The following is a 7979-nucleotide window of genomic DNA, read 5'->3' on the forward strand; positions in this document are numbered from 1 at the left end:
GACATCCTCAAAGAACTGAGCATTTCCTGATTCGAAAATCGACTTAGTTGTGGGATCATAAAATTTATACCCCCTGGATCTTTCAGAGTATATCCAACAAAATAACAACTTATAGTTCTTGGGTCCAGTTTCTTTTCACTTGGCCTTATAAGCCCTTGCTTCAGCTGGACAACCCCAAACATGTAAGTATTTTAAACTAGGCTTTTTGCCTGTCCAAAGTTCATAAGGGGTTTTTCCAGTTGCTTTTGTTGGAACTCTATTAAGGATATATCGCTGCAGTTTTAAGGGCTTTTCCCTAGAGTGACTTTGGTAAAGTAGAATGACTAATCATACTCCTTATCATATCTTTAAGCGTTCTATTTCGTCTTTCAGCAACACCATTCATAGTGGGCGAACCCGGCATAGTGTACTGTGGGACGATACCATATTCCTCTAGGAATTTAGCAAATGGTCCTGAACGTTGTTCACCTGATCCGTCATATCTACCATAGTATTCACCACCACGGTCAGAGCTGACGCTTTTAATTATTTTGTTGAGTTGGTTCTCAACTTCAACTTATAATTTTTGAACACGTCCAATGACTTTGCCTTTTCATGAATGAGATAAATGTAGCCATATCCTGAAAAATCGTCTATGAACGTTATAAAATATTGTTGACCATTCCATGCTACCATAGGAAATGGTCCACAAATATCTGTATGTATAAGTTCTAAGACATCCAAAGTCCTATTGGCCTCAAATCTCCTTTTGTTGTTTTGTTTCCCCTTTATACAATTGATACAAATATCAAAATCTGTAAAATCTAAAGGGTTTAGAATTTTGTCTGACACAAGTCTTTTTATTCTCAATTTAGAGATGTGACCTAATCGTCTATGCCATAACGCAACTGAATTCTCATTAGTTAATTTTCTCTTTATGCCTCGAGTACTTAATTGTAGATTCATTAAATGAAGCAATCGTATCAATGAAATAAAGATTATCATAACCTGATAAAAAACCAGAACCAACCAATTTTGAATCATGAAACAAACTAAATTTTCCACTCCTAAATGAACAAGAATAACCAAATTTGTCCAAAACAGAAATAGAAATTAAATTTCGTCTAAAAGATGGTACAATAAATGTTTCATCAAGATCCAAATAAAAACCAGTTTTTAACAATAATCTAAATTTTCCAATTGCTTCAACTTGAACCGTCTTACCATCACCCACATAGATGTATCTTTCACCATCATTTGGTTTTCGGCAACTCCGGCAACCCTGCATAGACACATTGATGTGAGTTGTTGCACCAGAATCTATCCACCATGTGTGTCTAGGTACAAAAGTTAAATTAACCTCAGAACAAACCAAGTTGAGAAGCATACCTTTCTTAGCATGCCATGCGTGATAATTAGTGCAATGTTTCTTCACATGCCCTACAGCTCCACAAAAGAAACAACCATTGCCTTCAAATTCATTTGATTTCTCTTGTTGTTTCCTTTGAGTTGCTGTAACTGCAACTTCCTTATCCTTTTTCCTTTTCAATCCCTTGCCCTTATACTTTGAGGTAGAGGCAATATGAGCACTTTCTGTCTTATCTAGCTTCAATCTTTCTTCTTCCTGAACACAATGTGAGATGAGCTCATTTAGAGACCAAGTCTCTTTCTGACAATTATGCTCACCTTAAACTGACCAAATTGTGTTGGAAGAGAAATCAGAACTAAATGCACCAACAAGTCCTCAGAGAGTTCTAACTTAAGTGCTTTTAGTTTTGAAGCAATATGAGACATCTCCATGATGTACTCCCTAATGTTGCCTTTACCCATATACTTCTTTGAAATTAGGTTTGCCAAGAGTGTACCTATCTCAGACTTTTCATTCTTAACAAACCTCTTTTCAATTTCTGCAAGGAACTCTTTAATTGTATTTATATTTTCAGATATTGTGCCTCGAAATGCTTCTGGAATGGCTTTCTTCATGATCATTAGACTCATGCGATTTGACTTCTCCCACATTTCCATTTCCCTTTTATTTTCAGAGGTACTTGTATCCGTAAGATGTGGGGGTGAGTCTATCCTTAACGCAAGATCAAGATCCATTACTCCAAGAATTATTAAGACATTGTCTTTCCAGGACTTGAAGTTTGAGCCATTTAATACAAGAATAAAGTTGACATTAGCAGTAATATTGGCAGGATCATTCATAACTGAATTGAGAACAACAAACAAAATACACTCATATAAGTCTCAAAAAATATTAATTAATATATTAAAAGTTGGACATAATATATATTAATGTACCAGTTTAAAACCAAATGAATTTATAATTTAAAGACGAATTAAATTCGTAATTGAATTCGAAATCAATTGCAATATATAACATATCAATTTAAAAATGAATTTAATTCGTAATTGAAATCGAAATCAATTAGCATAAAGAGATATAATAATATATTAATTTAATACATAATATGTGAGAATCATCAAGAAATTTATATCAAAATATAAAAGACTATTATTTGATTCTTCATAACCTATTAGTCGTATATCCCAAAATTGATATAAAAATCATACCTTTCATACAATATAATTTACTAAATTCAATACATGCTTGCAAATGTTCAATATATCATATATCATATATCAAACAAATATAATGTATCAAACGCAAACCAAAAGTTCAGACTAATTAAATATAGTATGCGTCTGACATAATAAGCAATATATCACCTTAAAATTAATTAAAATTGTAAATTGAAACTGAAACCAATCCAATCAATTGCATTCAACCATAGTAATGAATACAAATTGTAGAAATAAACTTTACTGGAAGCAAACTCCATTAAAATCAAATAAACAACTAGCATTCCATGTTACGGTGCATATGAAAATCCATTTTCCAAATTACATAAAGGAATTTCAAAAAATATATAAATAAATAAATCATCCAACAATTAAAGTCCTTTTCTCTTTACTATAATATTCAGAAGATACATATATTGGATTTTCTTTCAACTGTAAATGCATGGTGAATTTATATAATAATATAATGAAGAAACATGTCCAAAATATTCCTAATGATCAAACATGATAAAAGGCTTTGATACCGATTGTTAGAACCAAATTTAAGCTTTTGATGAAAACTATCATCTATATAAAATTAAACTCTATCATGTTAATCACTAGAAACAATAAGCGGAAGCGTACCTGAATTCATAATGATAAGAGAGCTGTGCAGTTTGGCCTTCTAGATCAACACGTACTCTCTTGAGAGAACCCTTTAATTATCTCCTCTCTGTCTCTCTCTGATAATGGGATGTCAGAAAAGAAAAGAACGTAATATGATATAGACCATCATAAGATCTTTTGGTATTTCTATTTTAACCCATCACAAAATAGAATTACCCTTTAGTTACCACACATTAAAGGTCTCATAACCTTTCAGATACATAACTGTCAAAATAATTTATATGTCATTAGATCACTTTAATTTAACATTATGTGTCTTTAATATATAATTATTCACATATAATACTAACGTTAGATTAAGAATCCAACATAATGTTAAAATAGTATAATAATATTAACAGTGTAATGGTTAAAATAAACAATTTAAAAAGAAGGGAAAAAAAATAATAAAATCTTACCTTATGTTAAAAAGAGATAATAAAAATTCAATAAATATTTCAAAGGTTAAAAAAGAATAAAATATAAAAAGTTAGAAGCTAGCGTTTTAAAAAACACTACTTAAAGTAGTGTTTAAAAAATGCAACAATCATCTAACGAAAGCTTGTTAAATAAGGTCAACCAAACTTTTTAACTAGTAATCAAGGTTAGAAGCCAGCTAATTGTCAAACATAACCTAAATGGTCATTTTATTCCTAAATATTGTAAGTGTTGGCTATTTTCAACTTACCAAATTCTTATTTTAGTGTAAAATTTTACAAAAATGTCATTCATTTAATTTTCTTACTTCATTTTCCTTTTTTTTCTGGAAGATTAAAATAAATGACATTTTGCAAAGTTAGTGATAAAAACTAATGCTTATAAACTTATAAATTAAACTAGAGGTTTTACTCATTATTTTTCGTTAATAATTGAACTAAATTGAATAAAAATTATAAGAGTGAATTATATTTTAGTCCTTAATAGTGTATAGTGTTGTTATATTATTTTTGTAAAACTAAGAAAATTTCAATCAAATACCTAAAAGTGTAATTTATTAGACGGATTAATTCAAAATTTGAAAAATATACTATATAAGCAATAATATTAGGATATATTTAAGAATTAAAATGATAGTAGGTAATTAAGTTTATAAACTTAGATGAAAAAACTAAAAAATTTAGAAATTTTGATAGTATTGTTAATTTCAAAGATTAATGTGACAAGACATTACATACAATGACCAAAATAGTAAGTTGCTCAAATTATAAAAGGTTAACATTTGCAATAATAAAAATTGAATATCATTTAAACCTTGTAAATTAAAGAAATCATATGACCACTAATGAATTATATTAACATCTCAATCCGATGGATTGATATAATGGTTAAGTATTATACACTCACATATTATAAGGACGATTTATGTAGTAAAAAATCTGTATTCAACGAGATAACTTATTAGACTAATTGAACAAAATTAATATTTAACTCAATGGGACGAAAAATACTCATGATAGGATGAAAAAAATTTACACTTAACTCACAAAAATTTGTTTTCCTTTTAGTTTCATAAGTTCATACAAAATATATATTTTTGAAGAACATTTTTTTTTTCTGTAAACATTAAATCATGAAAATTTTATTGTATTCAATTAGAGAAGACTTTAGGAGTTTAACCAATCTCATAGTAGGTCTAATATACTCGTAGTGTGTTCTTGTCGTGATTTACTTATTGAGACGACTGTAAAGTTCACCAACTCCCATGTTATCACATAACTACCAAAGTATACGATTGTGAAGTTCACCAACTCTCATGTTACTTCACACAACTACCAAAGTTCAATTTTAAAGTGATACCAACCACAATAATGACATTTTTTTTTAAAAGAATTGAATTACAACAGCACCGCAATAGTACAATTGACTGGTTGATAAAGTTTAACAATGAAATAATTATATTTCTCTTTTTGTAAACATGTCATGAATTTCCCACGGGTACCAACCCTGTGACATTAGCCACGTTCATTAATGTCCCGATAAGGTAGCTTATGTCACTTGCCCATAGTTCTCAGCACGTCTTCATTACCAGTAATCATTACATGAGCATTCCCCATTAATAAAGTGATGGAAACGATTAGCATCCCTAACAATAATTTCCCTTTGAACTATTTTTGATATGTATTTGGTAACAGTATGACAGTCAACACAAACACGAAGATTTTTGGTGATCCTAATCAAGCTTCCATATGGTGTGCTTAAAAGACCAAATGCAATAGCTAGTCTCTCACTATGTCCCCAGAGTAACTTAACCTTCATTGGCTCATTTACATCACGAAGAACACAACTAGTATCAGGAATGTAACCTTCTCCCTCCACCAAAAGCCTCAAATTTTCTAATAAGTGACAAATATCTGTCCAACAAGGATGTGAATCATCACTAGCAAAAAATGTGTATACCTGGTTCCCTATTTCAATCAAACTATAACCCGGTGTTTTCTTCAGGCCCTGCACCCTCATGAGGCTTCGTATATAATTCACAGATTCCCATCTTCTTGCTTCAGCATATATATTTGATAACATGACATAAATTCCAGAGTTTAAGTAATCTAAGGAAATTAATCTATCTGCTATTTTTATCCCCATGTTAATATTCTTATGGGTTCTGCAACCACTGAGCAAAGCTTCAAGCACATCTGTGCTGGGTTGGAAGGGCATTTGTTTCACCAATGCATATGCTTCCTCTAGGTGGCCAGCACGACTAAGAAGATCCACAAGACAAGCATAGTGTTTGTCCTGAGGCTTAATGTTATGATCTCTTTCCATGCAGTTGAACAAAGCCTTACCCTCTTTAACAAGGCCCGAGTGACTGCAAGCCGTTAGCAGAGAAACAAATGTAGTTTGATTTGGCTTGAGACTTTCCTCTATCATTCTACCATAGACACGAAGAGCATAATGCCCGTGACCATGCATTCCGTAACCCATAATCATAGAGTTACAGAGTATAACATCTTTTAAATGGAATCCATTATTGAATAACTTCTCAGCAGAGTGAATTTTACCACACTTGGCATACATATCAATCAAGGCTGACATATTAACCGCGTCAAATGCATAGCCATGCCGGATCAAATGAGCATGGACACTCCTTCCTTTCTTGAGAGATCCTAGGTGAGCACAACAGTGCACAAGACTAACAAGAGTGACAACATTGGCAGCCACATTTTCTTCTTGCATGTGACAAAATAGTTTAAGGGCATCCTCTGCATAGCCATTTTGTGATAAGCCCACCAGCATAGCAGTCCATGTAACTACATTCTTTTTTACAATTCTTCTGAAAACAATCGTTGCCTGTTTGATGGCACCACATTTAGAATACATGTCAACAATTGCAGTGGGCAAAACTAGATTTAATTCAAGTCCTTTTCTAACGACACAAGCATGGAGGATTTTGCCAGTTTCCAGGTCAGATGTTTGAGAACATCCTCTTATAAGGCTCACCAAGGTTCCAGAATCAAACCCAGAAGCACTTTGGACTAGTCTACGAAAGAGTGCAAAAGATTCAGACACATTACCATTCTTAACATATCCTGAAATCATAGCATTCCATGAAATCAAACTTCTACTGCACATGCTATTGAAAACCAAAGCAGCACTATCAGTGTCACCTAAATTACTGTACATATCAACCAACGAAGTAAGCACAAATACATCATCCCCCATGCCTAACGCAAGGACACAACCATGAGCACATGTTCCAAGTTTTCTACATCCACTCTCTCCACATGCTTTGAGTAAGCTCGCCATTGTCACCGGACTTGGCCTTATCCCACAACCAACCATCTCAAGGAACATTCTAATTGCCTCCTTGAAGAGGCCATCCTGCACATAACCACCAATGATCGAATTCCAGCATACAACATCCTTCTCCGGCATCCCATCAAAGACTTCTCGCGCATCATCAAGATAACCACACTTCACCAAAAAATTAACCATCGAGCTACCAACAAAGGGATGCAAATGAAACCCCCTTCCAAACACTGTCCTAACTATTTCCACACCAATCTCATCATCCAACAAGCTGGTGCAAGCCTTGAGAGCAAAAATACACGTGTAACTATCAATTTCAATATCACAAGACCCCATCATTTTAAACAACTTGGGAACCTCCACGTGATGCTGGTTCCTCAGGAATCCAGCCATCATGGCATTGCAAACAGTGGTTTCCATCGGAGAACATTGATCAAACACCTTGCGGGCAGTGCCAAGAAAACCCAAATCAGAGTAGGCCCTGATGAGTTTTGAGGCCAGAAAGTTTTCAGTGGATACCCAATTCTTAATAATCTGTGCGTGGATGGACTTGACATGTATAAGGGTATTGGAGAATTGGTGCAAGAGAGAGGAGAAAGTTGAAGGAGGTTGGTTGAATGGGGCATGATGAAGAGAAACAAATGATGGGGGTGGTGCAGCGTTGCAAATGCACCTGCAGGTGCAGGGGATCCTGGCCTTCGCAAATGTGTGTCTGAGGTGGAAACATGATAAAGGCATCAACCATAGAGGAGGAAGAAGAGTTTAGTTAGTGTTCAAGTTACGTGCTCTGTTATCTCTTGGTGTCTGCTAAATCACCTAGGATACTTCAATTTGGCCTCTTCACTCTATACAAGTTTTTATTTTTTATTTTTATTTATTTATGAAAATCGAACTCGGGTACCAAAAATCGTAAAAATTATATTATTTCAATAATTAATTACTTGTAAAATTAATTATAACTTGAATGAATTTTTATTTAGATAAACTTATAAAAAATGATTTTAAGGTGTTTAATTTTGTTC

General features: G+C 33.1%; 1 pseudogene; it reads right to left on the bottom strand.

The window, feature by feature from the left end:
- Positions 1-5232: 5232 nt before the first annotated feature.
- LOC145956415 (pentatricopeptide repeat-containing protein At3g12770 pseudogene) lies at positions 5233-7695 on the bottom strand (annotated as a pseudogene).
- Positions 7696-7979: the final 284 nt, after the last annotated feature.

The sequence above is a fragment of the Cajanus cajan genome, chromosome 3 (assembly GCF_000230855.2).
Source record: "Cajanus cajan strain Asha chromosome 3, NIPB_CcT2T_4, whole genome shotgun sequence".
Taxonomy (NCBI): Eukaryota; Viridiplantae; Streptophyta; class Magnoliopsida; order Fabales; family Fabaceae; genus Cajanus; species Cajanus cajan.